At 44.9% G+C, this 15,437-nt stretch overlaps 1 protein-coding gene across 2 annotated transcripts in view; it reads left to right on the top strand.

Annotated features, from left to right (window-relative positions):
• Positions 1–15,437, top strand: part of ATF6 (activating transcription factor 6) — a 77,912-nt gene that overhangs the window by 59,885 nt on the left and 2,590 nt on the right. The window lies entirely within an intron of this gene.

Genomic DNA, 15,437 nt, shown 5'->3' with positions numbered 1-15,437 from the left:
AGTCAAACAGGTCATTACTGGGCCTTAGTTGCCAGGGTCCCCTTTGAATCTGGAGTACTGGCAGATCACCTGTGCCTGGTCACCCAGACTATATATGGGACTTGGCCAGTGGTTCTGCAGTGTCTCATTCTGGCTCCTTCGAGAACAGAGGGGGTGCCATCCAGTCTTGATTTGTACACAGCTGGTTAAGGGTTACATGAAAATGATTTAACTTCTCTGACTTGGTGGCTACAGAGATCCCATTGACCGTGGAGACTGTCCTCATCTTCTCATTTGTGTTCCTCCTACGCCTGCCTAGCAGGGCAAATTCCTTGGCCTTGCTAGTTTGTTAGGATGCTGACTGCCTTCCATCAGCTTCCTCAGCTGTTTACCACTGTGTTATACAACACTCAGTGTGAGTGGGACCTCTCAGCACTGCATGGTCAAGATTAATAATCATCATGTTACAGTGCTGCAGGACAGCAGGGAAAACAGCTTTGCAGTGGGGCACAGGCTTATTAGTGCACAGAAATGTTCTTGATCCTCATTTCAGTCCCACATGAGAGACAGGACATGGCCTGTGCAAATATATTGTTAATTCCTATGGTGAGGAACTGCCAATTTAAGACATGTTTGGGGCACGGGGTCATTGTCACAGTCATCAAATGCATTGTGAACCCTGTAACAGTATAAACTTTACTTTCTGAGTAACTCTGCACATAATGCTTTTTTGAAATGTCTGTGTTTTACAGTACATGAGAATCATAAACCCAAATGTTATTGTTAAATTGGAGCATGCCGAAAACATTATCTGATGATGCGAATTTCCATAAACTAAGGGAAAAAAAATGAGTTCAGACTTTCAGCATTTTGATAATTACACTTTCCCATACAGTATTGTCGAGTGTGATAATCTGTACAGCTGTCTTAGGGGAATTTTTATTAGACGTATCAGAATTATTTTTGGCATTTATCTACCTGAAACTCCCTTCTTATGTCTATTACAAAAATCCTTCTCTGGCTGAGCTGAATTATCACGTGCAAATGGGTACTTTGTCACTTGAAGTACAAATGCTATTACTAAATAACAAAGTATTTCTTCTTAACAGTTTGCTTTGTCTTGTTTTACTTGAAATAATTTTTCAGTTGGAGTAAATATAATTTGGAAAATATGCATCAGAATCCAGTGACAAGTCTTATCCTTCATTTATTATTTCATTATTATGAAACATTGTGAAATATATTTTCTTGAGTTCTTTGGGATTTTTCTTTGGAACATCAGCATAATCCAGGAAATAAAAAAATGTCCAGGGATTTGGGCAGAGATGTCAAAACAGATGAGACACAAGGATAGCATTAAGTAAACAATGGTGTCAAACGCTGATTCCTCTGTGACACCCAGCCAGGTATTAGGAACAAAACTATAAGATACACAAGAAACAGTTGGTAACTTGGCTTGATTTTCATTTGACTATTGGTAGATAACCTGAAGGAAACTATTTCCTAGAATGTTCTGTCTGGAGAAGAACCCATTTGTTTCCTTTGAGAATATTGTTTCTCCGCCCTATTCTCCCTCTGTAGGGACAGAGCATGTCCTGAACAAGCATCTGGAAGTTAGCTGTCAACAAGGCTTTCCTCCCAGCTGTCTTAAGTTCTTTTGAACCCACCTTAATTCTTTGTGCACCTGCAGAGAGTTGGCTGATAGAAAACCATGAGTCTCCTTGGGAGAAATTGGCAAAACTTTCGCTGAAAGAACTTGTCCCATCCTGCCTTTTCTTGTGCCTCAACCAGATCTCTTTGCAAGAAGGGAAACCTTTTCTACTACAACTTCCTTGCCCTTCCTTTTTGCTGCCACAGCCCTGGCAGAGGAGATGACAGGAATGCAAGTAAAAGGGTCTTTTTTGTGAAACTTTTCAGAACTTCATGACTTACTTTCTTCTGCAGGGTCTTTTTCTGTGTGCTAAAGTTTACTCATGAAACTGTTTCCAAACATGAAACAGTTGACCGTGCAGTTGAGAAGCAACCCTTTTAATTACTTGGACAGTCTTTTCCCATCAGGATACATTCTCTTCTGATCACACTTTGATTGCTCTAGTACTTTCTGAGCTCCACTGGAGACTCTGCCTTTAGCTGACTTGAGCCATTCTCACCACTGGCTGCCGGGACAGAGAACAGGTACGGACAAAGATTAGAAAGTAGAATGAGTTGTCAGCTCCTGTCCTTCATGGCTCTGCGTGGAAGTTCATGACATGGTTCTGCAAGACTGGTCTGGCAGTTTTCACCAGTGTGCAAAGCAGAGTCAAGTTTACAGTCTGAAGAGGTTTCCTGTGAGGGAAGAGTTGGGGTGAGTCTGACCACTGGCAGTCCTTGTGCTGTGCAGGTAGTGGCAGATCTTTGTAGTAGACACGTGCATGCACATGTGTGCAGTCAGTAAGATGGAAGTTGAGGAGAATGACATTGTACAAGGCAATAACAGTACATGATTAAATTTCAGGATAAAAACTTGATTTAAAGTATTCAGTTGCTGTATGTTGGAAAAGAGTAAAAATGGCCATTACTTGTAGTTTTCTGCCACATGCTTCTTCTCCCAGTCAGCCTGAACCACCCATGCCCCTCTGCAAGCTTGAGGATAAGCTAGACAGATCCTCACTGAGGGCATCTGTGCAGGTGCACAGAAATATATTTAAATATATTTAGTGCGTTAACATATGTTAAATATGTTTAATGTAATTTTTTTTTTAAGTATAGGAACTTGTTGCACGTTAGTACATGTTAATCCTCTCCCTCATACTCCCTGTTCCTTCCTCCCGCCCTGTTCATAGCTCCTTTCCAAGCTTGCTGGGCTGTCCCCCAATTCACAGTCAATACTTGCTGTCAGCTCCTCCATTTCTGCCTCCCTAGATGCTCTTGCAGCCCTTTACCCTTCTCCCATTTCCCTGCTGGCTGCTGTCCCATGGCACAGCTCTGCCCTTGGCCCCTGCAGCCAGACATGCCCAATTCCGACCCATGTCTGCCCAACATCAGAGCCCCAGCATTTGTGGACACATGTAGTACTTGCAGAAAATCTGCCTGATGGTACCTAAGGACCTTACTGTTGGTAAACCTGGAGAGAAAAAAGCAGAACTGTGGAGTCCTAGTCCCACTCTACATGGTTTTGGAGGCACCATTGGTCTGCCTTTCGGAGAAGTTATTCCAAGAAGAAATATCTTGCAGTTTCTCATGGGAATGAAAACCAACTGCAATTTACAGTTAAACTCCAGCTTTTGTTTTCAAGCAAGCCATGTTTGTTATGCTGGATTGCAACTATTATTTTAGAAATCTAACTATGCACTAGAGACCATTTAAGTCTCCAGTAGGTTTCATTCCTAAATTTGCTTTTATTGTAATTCAGAATCTTGTTGGCTCATTACACCAATAGCAAACTGACATATAGGCGGTGCCTTTCTTGAAGTTTAAGTGAAACCATCTGCCATTAGCCTTCTATTTATTTAACTGCTGTAAAAAATGCGGTGGGTTATGACATTGATCTTTGGGTCCAAATAATCTATAGAGTACAGCATAGCTAAGCCATTCTTCCTACCCCAAGCACAAGCCTTTTTTTCCCTGCAGAATGCCTGCAGCTTTGCAGCATAGCACACCCCACACTCCTCTCTGCAGCACAGAGAAGTGAGAATATAAATAGAGCCATTCAGTGTTGGAGATTCCATTCAACATTTGGCCCAAGAGCCCCTTCCATGAATGCATTTCCCCCTAGGATTAGGTGAGGTGCTCTCACAGCTTGCTCTTCCTCTTGGTAGGAGCAGCTGTAAATGTCTGTGCAGGTGTGTACTAAGCAGTACAGACTGGTGTGTACTAACCAGGAGTACTGGTGGCCCTAGCAGCAGCAGAAAGACCATAAAGGCCTTTTTTCTTCTTGGGATCCTTATGCAAAGCAGTTCCCCGAGCGGGAAAGTCCTTCCATCCTTTGCTCTCTCTAAATTGAGGATTGGTGTCTGCACTCTCAGCCAAACAAAAGTGAGAGACCTGATGAGAAAGCCCCTGGTGCAATCTGAGGCTCATTTTCTTGGAATTGGCAACCATGACAGAGAGAGTTTAGAATTTTTTACAAATATTCTGGATAGATCCTCAGTCTAATGTAACCCAGCAGGGCTTGTCTTCAATCTGCCTTAGCTGTTTGTGTGCCTGACCTTCTATCAATTGTAGGTTTCTGGGTTCTTAAGGAGCCCTGTTCTTTTAAAGGATAGCTTTCGTCGTGAAACACAACATCAAAATAATCTTCTAAAGGCAGAAGTAGAATGGGATAGTGAGTTTTGCAAAGTCCATGTGCTCTATCGTGTTGGCCAACTTCTGATTGTGACCACTTCCCTCAGCTTCCCTTGTTAGCATCCGTCATCCTACTGATGTAAAAGACTTCAAATGTGCTCTGAAATAACACACATTCTAATTAAAAAGGCGAATTGGTAAGTGGTAAGGCTTTTTGATCAAAACTGGAGTGATTTCTGACATCAAGCTGCATGATTATTTGCATGCAACTACAAAGAATGTTCTTTCAACTGACAGCCATGCACAAGCAGCTCACAGATGTCCAAGGCTGGTAGCAAACTGTCTGTGAAAAATCCATAAGGCAAACAGAACCCACACGGGCTGAGAAGGAAAATAAAAACTAAAGCTCTTTGGGAAGTGACAATGTTCTGTAAGTTCCCATGTCTTGGGGTTGAATAAATAAAGTCTTCAGCTTCCTCTGCCTTTCAGGGTCAAGCAAACAAAGGATGCTGAACATTTCAGTTTTTCAGAGCAAGAGGCAGAATTCCCAGTCAGTCATTGAGGAAGGTCTAAAACAATACATATCACTGACTGAACAGCAGCTGACTTCCCTCAAGGTTACTGTTTGATGTTTGGGGTAGCCTTCTCTCTCACTTTGAATAGCCTCAGAGTGGTTTCCAGGAGGGTAACGGCCCCACCTATCTCTAGCTGTTGTTGGTTCATTCTTCTCCTTGTGCTTGAAAGCCAAGTCTTAGTGCCTGTGGCTCCCTCTCACAGCTGCTCTCCTTGTCCCCAGACTGAGAAGCTCATGCCACTCTAGCAGGCACAGAGGACGCATCTCTCGGGTACAAAAGCATGATCCATAGAGATACTGCCCTCACTGTTTCTGCTTTTACATCCGGATTTAGCAGAAAATGCTGAGAACTCAGCACAGCCCTACAGGCTGCAGTGCATGAGCAGAAAGCTCATTGTGTATGTGGAGTTACAGCCTATCTGTGAGATGAAAGAATGGTGGCTGCTAAGGTCTTGTAGGAAAGTCACTGATAGTCCTTCAAAGCAGCAAGTTCTGTGAACTAGGATGTAGGAAAATACATCTGAGAATGTCTCCAATGCTGTAAGACCTTTTGAAATGTTTTGAAACTGCCACTCTTCTGCTTCTTGTGCTGCCAACTGAGGAATAAAAGTAAATTGGTGAAGTCTGACCAGGGAAAAATCAGAGCCATGGTTAGCTCTTGGTTAGATGTCACTGCAACCGCCAGTCACTGAGCCTGGACTGAGAAAGAGAGAGAATCTTCTGTGTCCTGTATGCAGCCATGGACAAGCAGCATGTCAGGTTACTGTGGTTCTCCTGTTATTAGGATGAATTGCTAATGTCACAGATGTATTTTTGCTCTCATGCTCATGTAGAGCTGTGCTGCAGAGGTCAGGATTGAAAGGATGGCAGAACATATTTTATTGAGGAATTTTAACGACAGATTTTAGTCATCTTGTAAGATGCTGTTCTTACTTCTGTTCTCTTTTAAAAGTGATGTAAAACTGCAGTTTGTCAAAACAGAATACTCCCTCAAACTTTCCTACATTTCTTTGAACATCAGAATTGATCATTGCCTAGACTGAACTTTAAATAGAAGTTTTCAACAGCATTTGTTGTCTTTGAGAGACTACTCTCCTCAACCATTGTCTGTTAATATATGTTGTCTTTGACAGGAAGGAGAAGATTAAATTATTCAAAAAAGTATGAAAGAAATCATTCAAGAATCTGTGCACAAAAGTAATGGAATCTGTGTCACTTGAGTTCATGTTTATTTAGTTAGACAGGAAACGATCAAGAAATGAAATCATAAAGGCTTATTCCCTAATGACTTTTCATAACGAGCTGTTTACCTAAATTGCTAAATGAGTAATCTATTTTTATGCATTCAAAATAACAGGAAGGTTATTTCAGAGGATCTTCACTGTCTTTTTGCCCCTTAGTTAATATGAGAAAGAATATCTCTTGGGTTTTGACAGAGCAGGCCAAGCCCCAGTGTGACTGGTCTTCCCTGTATAGTTAGGATAACTGCTACAGATGGCATTTCCTTGGGAACGCACTGTTCATGAAGGGGGTAGAGAATTAGTCATAAATTAATTGGGCTTCATGCTTAGTATTTCCAGTGCCAGTGTTGAGCCCTTACACCAGATTGGTTTTTCCATATAAATGACGCATTTCTGTAAAATTCACAAAGTATCATTAAAAAGAAACCCATGATGTAGGCTGGCAGTACTGATGCCAGCATGGAGTTGCAGAAGGAGCCAAGTTGGTTTGAACTGAGCGTGAACTGTCTTGCTGCAGAGACCCTGTCTCCTGGGTGTTCGTTATCCCTGGATGCTGATGCTCCTGTGGAGATATGCTCTCCCACCAGGCTTCAGAGAGCACTGTGCTGAGAGCTGTGCAGCATATCCTAATTATAGCCTCGAGCCCAGCCAGTCTGCCTTAATGTATTTTCAAATGTTGTAAATTCAAGATTATGTAATTCCTCTTAATGTGAAATTACAGGTGGCAAACACAGTTTTATGTTTAGGATACATAGAACCAACTCTGGTAGCTCTTTATTTCTGCAGTGGTCTGAAACATAATTATCCATAATGAGTTCACCCTGTAAAAGCTGCAACCCATGAAAAGCTGCAACAGAGCTGGGAGAGGAAGTTCACATTTATGAGTTCTGTCTTGAGAACATCACTGGAGTAAACCTAGAGATTAGTGGAAGCACAGCAGTCCCAGACCGTCTGTGTCAGTGTTTGGGTTGCAGTCTCTAAGGAGATTGCTGCCAGTTGGGCCAGGAGGATTTTGCCTGCTCCTCATATTCCATGTCTGTCCTCCATGGTGCAGCTTCCCTCGCCTCTTCATGCGGTCCTCCTTACCTCTGGCGCTTCCTGGCATGCTTCTTGGGTGTCCTCTGGGCTTGGAAAGTGTTTGAAAAATACATCCTGAGCATCTGAAGAACATATCTGGTCATTGACCACTTCACTGTAAATCGTCTGCCTCCATCCTGTCTTACTCTGTAGTAGCTCCAGAGGAAGAGACTGTGGCACAAGTGACTTCTGGGTGAATGTGGGTGAAGAAATGACTGTCAGCCCAAGCTGCCCCTCACTGTGGGAAAGGAGACACCTCTGTTTCAGAGCAGGACTTGGACATTAAAGCTGTAAACCTCCTGTTGCTGTAGCTGGGAGACAGAAGGCTTTGAAAGGGACGTCTCCCTTTATTAGTGTTCTGTGTTCAGACAGGCACTGCAACAGTTTTATAATTAACTGGCAAATGCATTGAATCAGAGAAGCTCATGTGGAGGAAAGTACTCGCCCCACACAGACAAAAGCTTCACAGAGATGGTGTTAAAAATACTCTTCTGCGAGCAAGAGCTGATTGCAGTATCTAAATAAGTGAGGTAACTTTATGTATCCAAGAGACAGGTGGAAAATTCAGCTCACTCTCTGGACACCGTCCAAACTAGAAAGGCATTTTAACTGTAAGTGAATACAGGCTCTTACCAGCCTTCACTCTCAAATCAGTGAGACACATTAACACCAGGATACAAGTGATATTGGGTGATAGAGAAGGTCCATGTCAATGAAAACATGATACTGCCTCTTGAAAAAAAAGATTAAGTCCAATAGTTAAATTAAATTTATCAGTAAGTGCCTACAACTTGAAATGGTGAAGTACATGCTACAGTTCAAAGGTAAGGGCTAAATAGGAATAGGAAAACATATTAAAAGAAAAACAATTGGGATAAAATGCTGGCAAATGTTATGAAGATTGATTAAAGATTAAAAGATCACTGCAAAAATCTTTAACAGGACCCTAAAAATACAAAGGGCTTAAGTAACACATTAAAGTCAATTCATAGAAGTAAGAAGATATCTTTTAAACAATAGACATTGTAGCCAAATGAGGAAATAGGAAAAAAAAGAGGATGATTTCTGGCAGACTAAATGTCAAACCATAAGAAGTCAAGCCAGAAAAAGATACTAAGAAACAGCATGCCTGAGGCATAAAAAAATAATAAAAACATTTTTCAGAGGAAGCCTGCCAGGGAATCTCTAGGGCCTGTGGAGGACGAAGGTAAAAGAGCACTTAAGAGTAGAAGTCAGCACTGCTGAAGGGAGGAGCAAAAAGTTCTTGTGCTGGTGTTAACCACTGAGGTGATATAAATATCAGGGGAACAGCAGGTGACAAAAATGGCAAACTTTTAAAAAATGGGTTAAGGAACTGAAGCTGGCAGAATCTGTGAGAGTTGAGTGTGTCCTGGTGCATACAAGAGATTGGGACGAGAGCACAGCTCCTGCAGAGGAAAGTCCTCCTCGGTGCTGGGGAGATGCCACGGCTCCCATACCCACCCTGCTGCACTCAGGGCGAGAAGCCCCCTTGTCATGGGACAAGCCCTCCAGCCCTAGTTCTTGAAAGAAGCCTTTGCTGGAATGCCTTTTTCCTGTGTGCAGTTTTTTGTGTTGTAAGTGGGTATGTCTGGATTTGCAGGCAGTGTGGGAAGGTTGTTTATTCTTTCTGTGCCTCCCAAGCAGGCATGGGATGGTTCTGACTAAGCATTGCTCTTTCTCCAGCCTCTCTCCTTCACTCCCAAGAGTTTTCTGTGCAGCAAAACTCCTTTGACCCTTGTCTTTCTTTTCTCTTCTGGCTTTTTCCTCTTGTCATTAGCATTGCCACAGCTGGTTAGATTTAAGATATAGTCATCCTGCAGCAATGATATTCTGCCAACAACACATATTGCACAGCCAGAGCTGTCAAAAATGTCAGTTTTTCTGAGAAATACTCTGTCTGAGGGAGATTTAAAGTAAGTGCCTTTGAGGGTCAACACTGGTGATCCTGATCTTCTCTTCCTGAGATGACCATCAGCTCTCTCTGCGAAAGAAGAGCAATCACACTAGGTACACACTGGGCCATCTCCTCTGTAGCTCATGTTCTTTCTCTTAGAGGGAAGTGACTGCAGCAGGAAAGAAGTTTGGAAGGGGAGGTGGGCGATCAGGTGGGAAATGGTTCCTGGGAAAAGCCAGCTTTCCTTCCCTCTCCCTGAGACCTCCCACTCTGGACCAGGTACTGCAAAGCACCATCTGGCACAGGTTGACCACTGACCACATTGCCCAGAGGTGCTGACCTTTTCCAAAAATCAGAATGGTGTAAGCTAAGGGCATGTGATGTTCCTCAGCCACAGCCAGTGCTGATCTCTCCTCTGTCTCATTATTTTCTTAGGAGGCTACAGAGAGCTTGTTTCTTCCAGTTTTCTTGCTTACCTCTCGTGCCTGTATATATCTCCCTTGGATATCCCCTGGCATCAATGTTCCAACAGCTTAGACATGGAGAAAGACCCTGTCTCCTTGCTGTCAGCTTGTGGCTTCTCCAGGTGGCTTTGTTTCTGTGGATCCAGTATTTCAGACCATGGCCCCTGTTCCTACACCCATATAGACCCTGCAGTGTGGCTCACAGTCTGAGAGGTGGTCAGAGACCTGGAGACCTGAAATGCCCAAGATCTCCCTTCACCTCTGTCAGGGACTGAGGACTGCTGAGTCCGCAGAGGTGAGATCATTGCAACTGCTTTGTTTAGAAATAGTTCCAAGTGGGAATTTGCTTTTAAAAGAGAAGTTATTTGGGTCACAATATAACTTTCTCCCTTGCCTCAGACAGTCCTGTCTAACAAGCAAATCTGTAAATGTTTTAGGAATCCTGCTGCGTTGTTGCAGTGAGCGTATTTTTAGTCTGTAATGCTGCTTCATTTATATACTTATTTGGTAGTGTATATCAACCCTTCAGATGGAAACATTGTCCAGATGTGCTGGGTAGGACAGTCAGGGCTGCTCAGCAGAGATGAGATGGAAGATTGCAGAAGTGACAGTGCAGAGAAAGCCCCCTGAGTTATGTTTGGGGACAGCTGCAGCCTTTCAAAAGGCCAGTGCCAGAGCTGCCACTGCAGCTGGTGCCCTCTTCGTATGAACCCTATACTGCCCTAAACATAAGCTCTCTTTTGGGCCAGGGCAGTATAAATCGTGTAATTTGGTGCTAAATCATTCTTAAAATCAGGCTTCAGCATCATCAGCTGAGCCCAGCTAGCACAAAGCACCAGGTACTGGACCATGTCTGGTGGCTCTTTGAAAGCTGCCTTGATTGCTGCTGGTGTGATGGAAGGGGCTCCAAGTGTAAATTAACACTGACACAGGCTGTCTTTGGAATCTGGTGTGGCAAAGCAAACTTTCCCATTAGAAGGAATAGTGGAAAGTGTAAAAGGTGTGGGTAGCTGTTAAACAAAGATTTCAAGAGAGTTGGTGGGTGTTTACCATCTTATGTAGAGGTGATTCCCTGACACCTATTTTGACATCAACTAAACTGGTTCCATGGATAGCAAATTCACTGTATGCTACTGTCCATGAGGAGGGGATGATTCTCTAGCCTTAGTGACAAAGACAGGTAGTTAAAGATGAGGCAAGTGATTTCCCTTCCTGTATCTTACCAGAAGAAGTGAGGACATGTAGTCCAGATCTGTGTGGTTGACAGTACCTTAAGTGTGTATTTGGTGAGCACAGTAGATACAGAGCTAGGCAGGTTCTGACCTTTTTTACAAGTCACCAACTAGGAAACCACCCAGTAGGTTGTCTACTGCAAAGGCAATAGGGACCTTAAAAAAGAGTCTGAGGATTGGGGTCATCAGGCCCTGAGTATTGGTCCCACGGAATATTTTTTTGTAATCCACTGAGGTACTGCCCAGAGTAAGGTAAAATTCATAGTTGTTCTGGTAGAATAAGGCTCTATAAATGTACCTAAAGCGTGAGTGCGCCTTCAGAAAGCTGTAAAGCTTTTCCATGGTGTTTGGTTACAGCTTGAAACACTCCAGCAAGCTCAGGTGGCCTTTCAGGGGAGCTCTGTTTCAGCCTCTGTGCAAACTGCAGTTTTCAAAACGAGCATTTTCCTGCAGCTAAACTTTCTTGGGAAAGTGTATGTAAGTGGGAAAGGATAAATTACCAGAATTACATCTTCTGTCCTATGACTGTGTCCGTAGGGCCAAACAGCCCAATGATATGTGTAAAGTTGAAGTCTAGAGAGGCAGTTGACATCACCATTTGTTCTTAGTGCATTACCTGCCTTTCAAGCCCTTTGCCTGTCTTCTGCCTTTCCCTAAGACAGCATTTCTTGTAGAAGTAGATGCCTGATCTCACAGACATTTAAACAGTCAACTGATGGATACATGTCAGTGCTACTGAGGGAAGAAAGGGGACTTTGGTTCTATGGCCTTTCTAATAAGACAGCTTTGAAAATCTAATGCTTCAAATACGAAGACAATCCTCCATCATCTTCAGTAATTTATAACAGTAGTTAATACCCTCAGCCTTATTTTTTGGTTTTGGTTTGGACCACAGACTTCAGCTTTCATCTGTGGGATCTTACAACATGGGTTTTTATAAGGGGAGTTGCCCTAGACCCTGGGGGAGCAAGCACTGGGAATTAGGTTTCTGTTCCCTAGACCAAGCTCGTGCTGGGAGTTTGGTACAGCCCGTGAGAGCCAGTGAGGCTCTTTGGGAAGGTGCAGTCAGAGCAGCAACGCTTGGCACAACTACCTTTGCTGTTAATTTGAAATAGTCAATCATCTGAAGCATGGCTTTTAAACCTGTTAACAAATAATTAACTGCAATGCGGTCTCTTGGCACGGCAAGGATAGCTTCTTAAGCCTGAGGCTGTACCATGTGAGAAAGTGTATGTTCTGAACTTCAAAGAGGAGCAATAAATCTATTTATAAATCCAGACACCTCTACAGGAGATCCGTTCCTGTGTTTTCACTTACGTAATCCCACAAAACATCAGTCATACGTAATTCAATACAATAAACTTTAGAAATCACTCAGTGTCAGCGTTGCTCTGGGCTATTAGGCAGCCCTGTGTAATGCACACTGGCAGTGCTGACCTTCAGCCAGCAAAGAGCAGCAGGCAGCAGCCTGGGGCTGTCAGCCCTGCTTCACAGACACCCCTGTGCCCCCCTGGGAGGTGTGATGGGGGCATGCTCAGGCAGGGCAGTACACACTGATCTGAGCACTGGTTGTGCACACTGACCCCTGCAGAGACGAGCCACACGCAGCTGGTGAGCTCAGCACCCAGCATGGACACTCTGGAAAACCCGCCTTCTGCTCCACTGGTGTCTCCCAGATGTTGGTACTGCTGGATGGCCCCGTGGGAGGGGAAGGAAAGAAAGCCTGACCAGGCTTTTTTAAAACATCTGACAGAGGAATGACCAGGAAAAATTGTCCTATTCTGTGATATTGCCCTCTTGCTCACAAGGGGTTAGAACAGCACAGCTCCAGTCTTGAGCAGGCACCTGCACTCCCAGAAAGGCAGGGTCAGAGACATCAGGAGCAACTTCAAGTATCTGTGCAGAGCAAGGGTTAGGTACCCCATATCTTGATGGGCAGGCAGTCATGCAGTCTTTCCTTAAAAACTGCCAGTCTCAGAGATCCTCTGGTCTCCCAGGGTACTTTCATCCAGGGCTTGTGTTTTGTTATCATCACAAACTCGGTCAAAATTAAACCTGTTTCTCTTGAGTGGGGCTGATAGTTTCTAGTCCTGTCATGCTGTTGGCTTATGCACAGTGATGCTCTGCAGTCCTCAAGCTTTTTCTGCAGGGCTTCTGCCCAGCCCCATTTTTACTCATGTTTTCCAGTTCTCTTGAGCATTGTAGTTCCCTCTGGCCATGGTTGAAATGCATTCTGAAGATTTTGGACAGCCTCTCTCTTTTATCAAAACTGCAGTCTCATCCAATCCAGCCACTCCAAAATGGTTGAAATCTCTCCAGTTTAGCATCTTCCAGAAATCTTATAAGTGTGTTCTCTGTTCCTCATCCAGATCATGAAACAGTTTAATGGCATCGAACTCAGGACAGAGCCATGTGGAATCATTTTTTGCAATGACATTGAGCTAGTCTTCCCAAACATGAGATTGTGCTGCATTCAGGTCACGTTTGCCTGTTGTTTTGCTGAGACCATCACAGCCCATGGATGTTCACAGAGCATCAGCCTCTCCACTCTCTGGACTGGGGTGTGCCAGGCAGGGCTCCCCCATGGAGGCCAGCCACCCCCAGGCTGGCACAATTTCCAGACCACTCCTTGAAACACAGCTGGTCCAGGCACCCAGCAGCAGCATCAAGTAACTGCTGTTTCTGCAGAACATCCCACCTCCTCTTCTAAGTCAGTTTGGAGCTAATGGTAATGAGAAAGGCTGCTGGAAATGCCTGTAGTGGGAGTTGAGCCATTCCTTCTACTGCCCTCATCCCTGCGAGATTAAATCCTTTGCAGAGGCTCCCTGCAGCAGCTCGTCATCAACAATACCTTCACCCCAAAAAGGGAAAGAATCAGATGCTTTCTTTAAACCTGCCTGTAACTCCTGGGCTAATTCACAGGCCCAGGGCAGGATTTAGGCACTTTGTGAATGTCTGAGTTGGGGGGAGTGTGTCCCCTCCATGCCTGCTGGCCAGAGAGGCTCGTCATGAGCGTGATTATTCCCAACTGTGGTAGCCTAAGAAGACACAGCACCTCTTGCCACGGGGTAGCAGGACTATGGCTTACTTAATCATGGTACAGGTAGTCACAAGAGAGCCTGTGTCAGTGCTGGGAGAAGCGGGATCCCGGCTGTCCAGAATGGGCTGAGCTGGTTCCTTTGCTCCCCTCTGCCACCCACACAGCACAGCTCCCTCTCTTGCATGGGCTGCTCCTGGTGTTGCTGTTCTCCTCTGTCTTGTGCAATGCCCAGGAACCTAATGATAGCCTGCTGTGCTGGCTGCTGCCAGCACAGCAGGAAACTCTTCCTGCCTTACCAAGGGGTTTTCCTGGTCTTGGCCGCTGTCCCATCCCACCTCACCCACTTGTGCCTTTGGAGCACTGTTTCTCACATAGCTGGGGTCCCTGGGGTCCTATCGACTGCAGCATGAGGCTGAGGAACTGTGTCTCTAGGGGAACCCATCTGTTCCCATTTGCTGTCTCCAGGCTCTTTGCTTCCCCTCATGCCCCTCTGTTCCCCTGTGCAGCCCCCTGTCCTGAGCAGCACCACCAACCCCCTCCGCTCTCTGGTGCTGGGTCTGTTGGGTGGGAACTGAGAGCACATCCCTTTGGGTGTGCTGAGAGAAAGGGTGACCTGGAGGGATGGCCCTCCTGTGGGGGGACCAGCTGGGGGCACAGCACCTGAAGTCATAGCAGGGCTTTATCAGCAGCACGGCATACAGGAGGGGGGAGGAGCTTGTCAGGTTTTTTGGGTCAGTGGCACAGAGATATGCACAGCTACTCCTTTCTTCAGTGTCTCAGTGGCACTGAGAGCATTTTCCATTTCATTTCTTGCAGGTGGGAGCTTTGATTTCCCTTGCAGGCTCTCAACCCCCTTAGCAGGGGTTTGCTCCTGCTTTTCATTTCTATACCAGACATACTTGATCTAATGGCTTCTACAGGTGGCGTGGGGTACAAGAGGGTCCAGCCATGGTTGTCAGCTGTCATCCAAAGTCAGAGTTAATCCAGGAAAACAGTAAAAATTAGTAATGTATATTGCATTCCTCCAATCCATACGCTTTCCATTAGGTGATCTTCCATCCTCCTTAGCACAGGAGGAAAACCCTGCCAATGGCAGTCTTCTGACTCTGAAAGGCAAGGATTAGTCGTGCCTGGAAAGCCGAACTTGCATTCCTGGGCACACTGTCTATGCAGGGAGTAGTCTCCCACCTTTAAATCCAGGCAGCAGATGCTGGCCATGTGCACAGCCTCTGCCTGTAAGCCCAGGAGCTTCTGCAGCAGCAGATGTGCTGGGCCTGGGGCCACACTGGGGTGATGCAGCCAGGGTCCCTTGTGCTGATCTGGGTTTCCCTGTGTCCAGAGGTCTCTCAGTATAGTGGCGTTGCCCAGTGTCACCACATCGCCCAAGAACAACAGCCAGGTCAGGACGGTAACAAGGCACAGTTAATTCTTTTGAGAGATCACATTTTAGCTTTTTAAAATTAATAATCTGATGAAGAAATTCCTCTAGATCATCAGTGTCAAGAGGGTTACACAAAGTGAAACATTCAGCTTTCTTAAATAAACCTTATCTTCAATCACCCCCACACTCTAGTGGCTCAAGAACAACAGTTCTGTAATAAATGTTGTACAGCGCAAACTCCACCGGTAATTATGTGCAGATGAAGGAAGGG

The sequence above is a fragment of the Pipra filicauda genome, unplaced genomic scaffold (assembly GCF_003945595.2).
Source record: "Pipra filicauda isolate LSUMZ 115617 unplaced genomic scaffold, ASM394559v2 scaffold76_size2844353_pilon, whole genome shotgun sequence".
NCBI lineage: Eukaryota > Metazoa > Chordata > Aves > Passeriformes > Pipridae > Pipra > Pipra filicauda.
Note: the sequence above shows the minus strand (reverse complement) of the source record. Positions and strands in the feature narration are given on the sequence as shown.